Source organism: Cololabis saira, chromosome 7 (genome assembly GCF_033807715.1).
Source record: "Cololabis saira isolate AMF1-May2022 chromosome 7, fColSai1.1, whole genome shotgun sequence".
Taxonomy (NCBI): domain Eukaryota; kingdom Metazoa; phylum Chordata; class Actinopteri; order Beloniformes; family Belonidae; genus Cololabis; species Cololabis saira.
The window spans coordinates 12,877,126-12,888,212 of record NC_084593.1 but is presented as its reverse complement, the minus strand read 5'-3'; positions in this window follow the sequence as shown (position 1 = coordinate 12,888,212).

Below are 11,087 nucleotides of genomic sequence, written 5' to 3'. Positions count from 1 at the left end.
TGACGTCACACCACCGGGGACTCCGTCAGCTGATGAGCCTTCCTACTATAAACAAAACTACATTAGTATCCAAAGCTAAAAAGTAAACTTGGAAGGCAGCAAAAGTAATAGCATACCTTCTAGTAGGTTCACACAGGCATAGAGTGAGGGAGAGAGGAAACCCGCACGGTCACCAGCATTTGTCCGTGACCACACTAGTGTTCAGCCAGCGTGGATAACAACCATAGTAGAGAGAGACCTACACAGGAGATGCTAAAATCACGCAACAGGAGCACGGCATTCAGTCGCCGCTCTGCAAGGAAATACAAATTATTTTAACCTACCGAGAGAGCAAGACTAACAACTAGAGTGAAGCAGCAGCAGCATTACCTGAGAGGCAAGAACGTCTGGGGCGGAAATGACGCAATGGGGGAAGTGCAAGACACAGGGAAAGCTGCCACTTATACACGCAGCTGGACCAATTATTGGCTACAGCTGTGTTGATTAAGGGCAGCTCCCTCGTTCTGCTACATTCTACCCCCCCTTTCTGCATCGTCGTCCCGACGATGAACAAACCGAGAGCAGACTAGCTCCAAGGTCTAAAGATGGCCTGAACTAAGTTGGACACCAAAGCAGAAGGAGCAGCGGCTCCCACTTCGACTGAACGTGGGAGGTGGTGAACATTAGGGTGACACCCAGCGGTTGACCGTGCCGTCCGGCGTGGCGCCTCCTGGCCGGGACTGGCACGACCGGCTCGGGAAACAACCCCAGAGGTGGATGCTCCACTAAGTGGAGCCAGAGATGAGGATTCTCCTGCAGAGGAGGTCACTGTCACGCCACCCTCAGAAGAAACTGGGTCAGTTGGTCTGGTGGGGGGTGGGGCAGAAGAACCCACAAAGGGCTGTTGCCCAAGAACTACCAGATCATACTCGAAGGAGCAGCTATCCTCAGAAGGGGGCCCTTCCGAGGACGAAGGAGCAGGAGAGGCATAACCAGGCAAGTCCATGCCAACCACGGCCTTCAGCATGGTGCGGTGAACCCGTTTGACCTTAGTTAGGTCCTCCACTGGCGCAATGGTATACACAGAGCCACCTTCCGCCGGTGCCCTCAAGACCTCATACCTTACTGAGCTCCACCGGTCCCGGGTCTTGTGTGGCCCCCTAGCAGTGAAGTCACGCAGGAACACCACTTGACCCTCCCCCAGTGGCAGGTCTTTGACACGTTGGTCATGGTAGTGCTTCCTTCGGTCTGCTGCATACTGCAAGCGCTCCCTTGCGCCTTCAAACGCCATCTGCAGCCGAGCCTGGTGCTCCTGGACCCACTCGTGAACCGTGCCGCCAACAGGTCTCTCAACTCTACCCAACAGGAAGTCTACGGGCAACCTGGGTTCCTGGCCAAACATCAGGAAGAAGGGAGACTCTCCAGTAGCCTGATGGGGAGTTGTGTTGTAACAGTACAATACCTGAGGCAGGCACGAGTTCCAGTCTCTCTTCCGAGACACCGGCAGTGTGCGTAGCAGGTTATGGAGGGTGCGGTTAAACCGCTCACACTGTCCATTCCCAGCTGGATGGTAAGGGGTGGTACGCGTTTTCACAACACCGTACAGACTGCAAACTTGCTGGATAAGCAAGCTCTCAAAGTTACGGCCTTGGTCAGAATGTAAGCGAGCAGGAACTCCAAACTTATAAAACCACTCTGACACAAGGATCTTAGCCACTGTGGGGGCGCGCTGGTCTCTGCTAGGGACAGCTATTGTGTACTTACTAAAGACGTCTGTCATCACCAAGACGTTTTCCACACCATTTTGTGCAGGCTCTAGAGTGGTGTAGTCAATGGCCAGGATTTCGTTGGGGCGTGATGCTAAAAGATGTCCCATGTAGCTGTGAGCTGTTGGGTGAACATCCTTAGCAACCTGGCATCTCTCGCACTTTTGGCACCATTTGGCCACGTCAGAGAACATGCCAGACCAGTAGCACCGAGACCGGAGGAGCGCCAGTGTCCGCTCTACTCCCTGATGCCCATGCTCCTGGTGGACCTTGGTCAACACCTCACTTACCATCGCACCCGGCAACAACAGCTGGAGCACAGCTTCAGCACCGTCCGACCGTAACACCTGGCGGTAAAGGATACCATCCTTCTCAACCAACCGGTCCCACTGCCGCAACAGAGCCAATGCAGGCCGGGATACCTGGGCCCGCTCCTCCTGGCTAGGGCGCTGCTTCTGCCTCCAAAATGCCAGCACAGTCTGGATGACAGGGTCAGCCTGTTGAAGGGCACAAATCTCAGGGGGGGTATGTTGTGGTAAGGCTACAATAGCAGCTGTACTTACGTCAACCTTCAACCCTAAAGCTTGCTGCAAGGACTGGGGCATAGCAGTGCCAGGAAGCATTGCTTCCACAGTCTGGGGACCAGGGGGGTGCTGACGAGAGAGAGCATCAGCATTTTGGTTACACCTCCCTGACCGGTACCTGATGTCAAAGTCAAACGATGCAAGCTGGGCAGCCCATCGCTGCTCAGTAGCACCCAGTTTGGCCGAGGACAAGTGGCTTAGGGGATTGTTGTCTGTATAGACAACACATTTGTGACCCAGCAAGTACTCCCTGAATTTTTCGGTCATGGCCCACTTAAGGGCCAAGAACTCGAGTTTCATGGAACTGTAGTTCTGCATGTTCCTCTCAGTGGGCCTCAAACCTCGACTGGCGTAAGCGATTGGTCTTACTTTACCTGCCTGCTCTTGGGAAAGCACCGCACCTAGACCACCATGGCTCGCGTCGACCTCCAGAATGAAAGGGAGGGAGAAGTCGGCGTAAGCCAGCACAGGGGCAGTGGTGAGCTTGGTTTTCAATGCTTGGAAACTCTGTTGGCACTCGTCCGTCCAGCACCTGATAACCCCACGCTTAGACTTCCTACCAGCCTGAGTGCGACCAAATTCAGCCACTGCTTTGTGCAGAGGGGCTGCCAGTTTTGCGAAACCCTCCACAAAACGCCGGTAGTAACTGGCAAAGCCCAGGAATGACCGCAACTCAGAGACTGTGGTGGGAACTGCCCAATTGGCTACAACTTCTATCTTACTTGGGTCAGTGGATACACCCTGACCAGAAATCACATGACCCAAGTAATTTACTTCCCGCTGGAAGAAGGAGCACTTGCTGAGCTTGGCCTTAAGGCCCTCAGCCTGAAGTCGGTCAAGCACCACCTTCAGCCTGTCCAGATGTTGTTCCACCGACGATGAGAAAACCACAATGTCGTCAAGATACAATAGCAGTGACTGGCACTGCTGGTCACCAAAGATGCGCTGCATTAACCTCTGAAAGGTACTGGGGGCGTTGCAAAGGCCAAATGGCATTCTGTTCCATTCAAACAGGCCAAACGGTGTACAGAAGGCCGTCTTTGAGCGGTCTGCCTCTGTAACTGGCACCTGATTGTAACCACTGGCCAAATCTAGTGTAGAGAACCAGCAGGCACCAGACAAAGCATCAAGGGACTCATCAATGCGTGGTAGAGGAAAGGCATCTTTTCTGGTCTTACTGTTAAGTTGCCTGTAGTCAACACACATGCGCAGACTACCATCCTTTTTCCTCACCAGCACGATGGGGGATGCATAGGGACTGCTGCTCTCTCTTATTACCTGTGATGACAGCAGCTGGTTGATGTGCTCCTTAACAGCCTCATACTCTGAGGGTGGAACACGCCTATAGCGTTGCCTGACAGGAACATCATCAACCACAGGAATGTCATGAGAGATCAGGTTGGTACAACCCAGATCTCCATCATGAGCTGCAAAAACACTGGAGTACTGCCTTAACAGAGACCTCACCTGACCCTGTTGCTCAACTGAAAGAGCCGACAGGTCCAGGCCCTCAAGCTGCTGCGGTACCGTGGGTGAAACTGTCTGGGAAGACATGGTAGCTGTCTCTGTTTGCACCTCAGTGACTCCAGATGGGAGGCTGACCACGTTAACTGTGTCCAATGTGCCAACCACAGTGCGGGGATACAACACGATGTCCATAGACCCTACATTAACCACCGGTATGTATGCTGTGCCCCTGATAACCTTAACCAAGGCAGGGGAGGCAAGCAACCCCGCAGGCAAACCAGAGTCCAGGGGCTCAAACAACACTGTGGAACCTGAAAACTGTGCGGAACAAGTGGCTGCCACAATCTTCATGACACCACCAGGGATCCGCCAAGCCTTCTTACCCCTGACCTTCACCTTCCCTGAACTGTCCTCTGGGGCTGCAATAGTAGCACGATGGCACCGCTGCAGTGCCTGCACAACAGGCCCCGGAGCCTTAAAGACACAGGGCTGGGAGAACAAAGCCACACCATGCTGCCCAAAGAGCTCATGGTAGCATTTGCGGATCACATTCATCCCCAACACACCAGGCACTTGCGCAGGCACACCACCAGGGGGGTCCCTTACAACCAACACTCCACAACGGGGCATCACCTTACCACAACGTTGTACCTCAAGCTCCAAGTAGCCGATATAGGGGATTGCCAAGCCATTAGCAGCTCTGAGCTGCAGCCAGTGACATGATCGGAGGCGCTCCGGACCCCAAGGCTCAAAATGCTGGCGGAAAAAGCTCTCGGAAACAGTGGACACCATGGAACCAGTGTCCACTAAGCTAGGGACCTTCACCCCACCCATGTCCACATCTAAATGGGGACAAGAAGAAATCAGCTCAGTAACATCTAAGCTACTCGAGACATCTTGTGAGCCAGTAGCAGCCCCACCCAAACTGTGACTCTGCAGTTCAGTGGGCACTAGTTTTCCGACACCGGAGCAGAACGAGGTCGCCTACCAGCATGAGTTGGGGGTTGCGAAGGAAATTGCGAGCGAAGAGGAGCACGCACTCCATCACAATCCCTTGCAATGTGACCAGGCTGATTGCAGCGCCGGCATATTATGGGGCCAGTACGAGGTGGACGACTGCGCTGCTGGAAATTCTGCAGCTGAGCAATACTTTCAGTTAATTGACTGAGCTGCTCTTGCTGACGCTGTAGCATCTTTCTCATCTCACCCATCTCAGACACTGGGGGTGAAGAGACAGCACACTGGGGGCCACCTTGAACACCATACTGGACACCAAACACTGAGGGGACTGAATAACTGCGGCCCCTTGCACCGCCAGGTAAACCCTCCCGCTCCCACCGGATTGCCTCTGCCCTGATTTCAAGCAAGGTGTAGTCAGGTTGCCTACGCACTAACTGCTTCAACTCACGCCGCAGGGAACCATCCAACACATATTCAACAAACTGATCTCTCAGAAGAACTTCAGCATTTGGCATGCGAATGGGTGCACGCTGCTTCACCTTCTCCATGAGGCCCATCAAAGCGAGGGAGAACTCCTGAAGAGTCTCTCCCTCCTGCTGCCTCCTGGAGAAGAAAGCCTCCTGCAGAGCGACATAAGACTCTGAGCACCCGTAAAGCTCCTGTAAAATGGCAAATATTCTGTCAGGGTTCTCTCTCTCTGTACCAGGGCGATACTTTATCTCCTCTCTCGCTTCACCCTCCAGGTGGTCAAACAGGAAAAACGCCTGGTCAATCCGGGACAAATGCCGGGCCCTCATACACGCCTGTACTTCCTCCACCCACTCACTCAACCTCATACCTGTTCTACCTCTGAAGGTAGGACACTTTCTATCTCGGGGCACAAACACTAATCTCTCTGCTACAGGGGCATTAGGAATAGAAGAGGCAGACGGTAAAACACTGGGGCCAACCTGTTCCTGTCTCAAACACTCATTATCAGCCCGTAACTGGGCAATCAAATCTCTAAGGTCCTGTAATTCTTCCTCCATAGCTGCAACACAACTCACTACACTAAAGTAGTGACTTACAAGTGTACAACCAAACTACAAAAGCCTAATCTGTTACACAAACCTTCACCAGAACTAAGATCCACCGGGAACCACTGCTGTTTCGTCTCCTTATGCTGCCCAAGGTGCCTACAAGACAGACAATGTTTAATGCATAAACACAACAAAAACAACGACAGACAATGAAAACACAGTAAGTAAAGGAGTACACGTCTTTGCCGTAGAGTAAATCCTGCCAACAACGCCAAGTGTCGCAGCGTCGAGTAAAGGGCTGTACCAATACAAAGTCAAATCACATTGCCTGACAACGCCACCTCGGGAATTTCACCCAAAGAATTATTTAATATCTCTAGTCAAGACACACAAGTTCGTTTACTCAAGGCAAGAGACGTGAAATCCAGATACTTTATAAAAATAGGTTTTATTACACAATGTTTTAAAAGAATACTAAAAACCAGTCATGAAAATAAAGAGCAAAATAAATAAGGGGCAGGAGCTGTAGCGTACTGGTGCAGAGGGGAACTAGTGAAGGGAGTGGGAGTCTACAAAAATGAAAGATATTAACGTAAAAATAATTAAACACTCAACCACACGTGGCAAGCACACAGCACACAAAAGGGAAGGACTCCACCCAGGTCACCAACACCACCACCGGCCTACAGCAACTGCAAAACAACCAAATTGTTACAAAAATAATCATATAATAAACATGCAAAATAAGACAAAAGGGCAGGTAACTACTGCACTAGAAACACTGCCCGAAATGAAATAAACAAGGTTAAACAAACACTGGTCCCAAAGACTATTAAACTAAATTAATTAAAAGAAAATGGCACTGTATCGCCACATTTATTATCGGGGTCAAGCCGGGAGCTGGGCGAGACTTCAGGGGACCCCAGCAGAGCAGACAAGCACCGCAGTGAGGACAAGGCAGAAGAGCAAGCAAGCAAGCAAGCAAGCAAGTGGGAGCGCAAGCAAGCAAGCAAGCAAGCAAGCAAACTGCAACAAACAGCAGCAGGAGACGAAACAGCAGCGGCGGCTTTAATCAGCTGGTGGTTCTGACGTCACACCACCGGGGACTCCGTCAGCTGATGAGCCTTCCTACTATAAACAAAACTACATTAGTATCCAAAGCTAAAAAGTAAACTTGGAAGGCAGCAAAAGTAATAGCATACCTTCTAGTAGGTTCACACAGGCATAGAGTGAGGGAGAGAGGAAACCCGCACGGTCACCAGCATTTGTCCGTGACCACACTAGTGTTCAGCCAGCGTGGATAACAACCATAGTAGAGAGAGACCTACACAGGAGATGCTAAAATCACGCAACAGGAGCACGGCATTCAGTCGCCGCTCTGCAAGGAAATACAAATTATTTTAACCTACCGAGAGAGCAAGACTAACAACTAGAGTGAAGCAGCAGCAGCATTACCTGAGAGGCAAGAACGTCTGGGGCGGAAATGACGCAATGGGGGAAGTGCAAGACACAGGGAAAGCTGCCACTTATACACGCAGCTGGACCAATTATTGGCTACAGCTGTGTTGATTAAGGGCAGCTCCCTCGTTCTGCTACACGTATATATATTAAATATAGTAATAATGCACATATATATGCCTTAGGTTTTTACCGGCATGGTATCAACCATTAATATGTGTGCAGACAAGGTGAAAAAAAAATTAAAAAAATATTAAATTATTTTTATTTATCCTATGTATTTATTTTTATTCATTTATTTATTTATTTTGCTGCTATCTCTCTCATAAAATACCATCATACTCACACACGCCCACATACACGCCCACATATAAAAAGAAATCTGAGCAAAAACACTGATTTTGTTGTTTTGTTTTCGTACTGCTTTGTTTGTCTGTTTTGAAAATTTAAATAAAAAAATAAATAAAAGTAATCAGCTTTTCCACTTGCTGTACCTGGTTTGCAGTCGAAGTTTCATCATTGAAGGCGACATATGAAGGGGGGAGTAAAAAATCCCTCTTTTGTGCTTGAAAGCATCTGGGTGTTTGAAATAACTTTCTTCTGCCTGCAAACATCTGAACACTTCCTACCTACAGTGCTGTAACAGTCCAGACCCGGATTAAAGTCGAATTATCCAGGCAATTCATCCTTATCCAGCTTCACATCATGCTGCTTTGCTGCACCTTGAAAGTGGCGGCACAAAGCTGAAGTCCCATGTTGATCATAGTAAAGTTAGCCACATGCTAACTGACAGTGTGACGGGCTTGTAGTGATCCAGGCCTGGTTTACGACTCCTCTCTTCTCTGAAGTTAGTCTAAAGATCCTATAATCACCTTATTAAGTTGTATTCTTCTCCATATGTACATAAACGCATATATATATAGATAACCGCGCATTTATCTGTCTGTTTATTTTAACTTGTATGAAATTTTCCTTGAATTTATCTGTAATTTTGTTTATTTGATGTACTCAGATCAATCCTGATTAGAACCTACTTTTAGATGAGGGATTCATAAATACAATTTATTTTTCCTTTGCAATCAAAGGTGGTGCCCCAACGAGTTTTAATTAAGTAGGAACGCTACACGCTCAATCATTGATTGTTTCTTTTTCTTTTTCCTTTTCCGGGTCAAACATCAATTTCAGTTTCATCTGAAGGAAGTGTCTTCATGATTTTCTATTTCTTCTCATAACTTGGCTCTTGCAACAACTGCATATTTTGGAGCGCCCCATGGGTCGCCATTGGTGCGCTCCAGTTTATACGTCCTTTTTTTCCCCAGTTTAGTGCAGTTTCTGTTCACAAATGTTTTTATCCGGGTCCAAATGCTGCTCCAGAAGCCCCATGACAAGGGTCAGTATCAGTAGAGAAAGAGTTTCCAAGACAACCGGCCTGAAGCATAGCGTGACCCAACAACTTGTTGGACATCTTTTTTGTATAGTTCAAGACAAACTCTACTCAGAAGCTGGACTTTACTCACTGCAGTTTGAACCAACCAGCGTACAGTTTGTTAATGAAGCGCGACTGTAGCTGAAGAAGATCCTTGTAGCGTTACCTTCTTCAACCATGGCTGTGTCTGAAACCGCCCCCAGTTTTCGTCTAGTCCACTAGTTCTCCGTCACCATGAGGTTACAACTATATGTTTTACACCTTCTTATTTTATTCTCAAGATCGTTCAAATACTTTTTAATAGAATTAGATGAATAGCGATCATAGGTTTCAAGTCCGACAACTAAGATGTTTCTGTTGCTGAACTGATAAGATTACACTAGCGTAGGGTTGCCAACTCCCTGAAAAAAATAAGGGACACCTCATCGCCAGGGCCGGCCAACCCGATTGTCTTCACCTTTCCTGGCGTGGTGAATTTTTTTAGCCCCTTTTTTTGTGAGTGAAACGATTTTTTTTAACTATTTGACTCGAACCTGAATTGAATTAAATTCATATTTTTGAATGCCATGAACACATGGAAAACTGATTATTATCCATCAATTCACTTTAATACAAAATAACAAAATGAACTGAATAAAATAAGTATCTTTCTGAAACAGAAATCTGTCCTACTTAACTTAAAATTGTATAAATTAATATAAAACAATAGAAAGAAAGCAGAACATCCATTCTGTAATAGTGCACATTTTTAGTGCAATAACAAATGTGCAAACAGAAAGTCTGTAGAAAACTTGTAAACATGAGTTTTTACCTGCCATTGTTTATGTTATGTTTATGTAATAATTGCTCGGGGGTCGTGTTCTGGATCTCTGGAAAGATCCTAGAGACAACTTCTGTTGTAATAGACGCTATATAAATAAAATTGAATTGAAAAAAACATTTTATTGAAAATATTTGCGCCTCAAAGGCCATGACTGTAGGCTACAGTTGTAGTAAAACTTATGAACTCAACAGCTCAATGCAATTTTATGACTATTTTTTGACTCTCACAGTAATACGGGACAAAGTGTGTCCCTTTTCAGCTCAATACGGGACACGTACTTTAGTTTATAAATATGGGACGATTCCATTTTTCAAGGGACGGTTGGCAACCCTACACTAGTGTAATGTTTTCAACAGAAATAAACTAGACTCAGTATATTTCCCTGAAAGGTCTACATGCTCCTTCGTGGTTGGGTCGAGTCAAGGTCCTGAAGCTTTCACCCCCACAGAGTTCGCTCACAGCCGTAGCGAGGCCGTCTCATCAAAGCTCTCGGTGAGGCCTCATTGGTGGGCGTTATTCTTCCACGAGGTCGTTGTGAGTACACTCAGTACAGACAGCGTCTGAGAGGTTGAGCTGTTCTATGCAGCTATGCATATATATATATATATTACATATACATACACACACATATACACAAACGGGAGGTATTTTCAATTGAACTTCATGGACATTTCATACTTCTGTTGACTTCAAGTGTCATCCTACGGTATTGCGGAACTATAGATTGCTTTTAAAGGACACTGAATGCCCTCTTTTCATATTTACCTTTTTCTGGGTCAGGCTTAAATGGTAAAGATTCCCTTTCATCAACATTGTGAAAGGAGAATCGTACTTCATAATATAGGAGAATGTAATGGCACTTTAGTCTGGACTCTTGTGCCGTGTTTCATGTATTACGATCGTTTCCTGTGAAACCAAAATGCTTGAAGTAACAATAGTCTTTCAGAAATGGTGTTCTTTCTCACTCATCTCTTTCTCCATCAGTACTGAAATATTTGTTCTGATTTTGGCTTTTAAAAGAAGAAAATGTGACATTTTGTGAAGCAAAAAAACCCCACACACATTTCTGACAATACAGCTCTTCAATGCATTCTCACGGCGAACATCATTACTGCCATTCCACAGTCTGTCCTTGCGTTTGAACCCATAAGTATATAATGAGTGTGTGAATTATACATCAGTGGAAACTTTTACAGTTAAATGCAAGTTGATGTTTTATGTCAATTTAGTGGAGCAATATCTGGCAGGAAAATATGGAGTCAATGTCAAACTTGATTATATGTTCAGTCAAATACTCAGCTGAAAGCATTCACACTAAACTGGGGAAGAAAGTCAGATTTGATCCGTGACTCAATTCAACTGGAGAGAAGCTACAGGTTTGACAGAACTTCCAACTGAAGTGGTGCTTCATCAAAAGTAATGACTAATGACTACAAGCACAGTATCTATAGCAACAGAGGTCACTGCCACCACAGGAGGGGTTGTGTGTTTTACATGTGCAAATCAGAATTAATTGCTGGCAGCGAGACTGGAAGTGAGTTAATTGATATGCAAGCAGGTGAGCCAATCAGATTGTGAGGTGAAAGTGGGCGTGGCTGCAGCTGG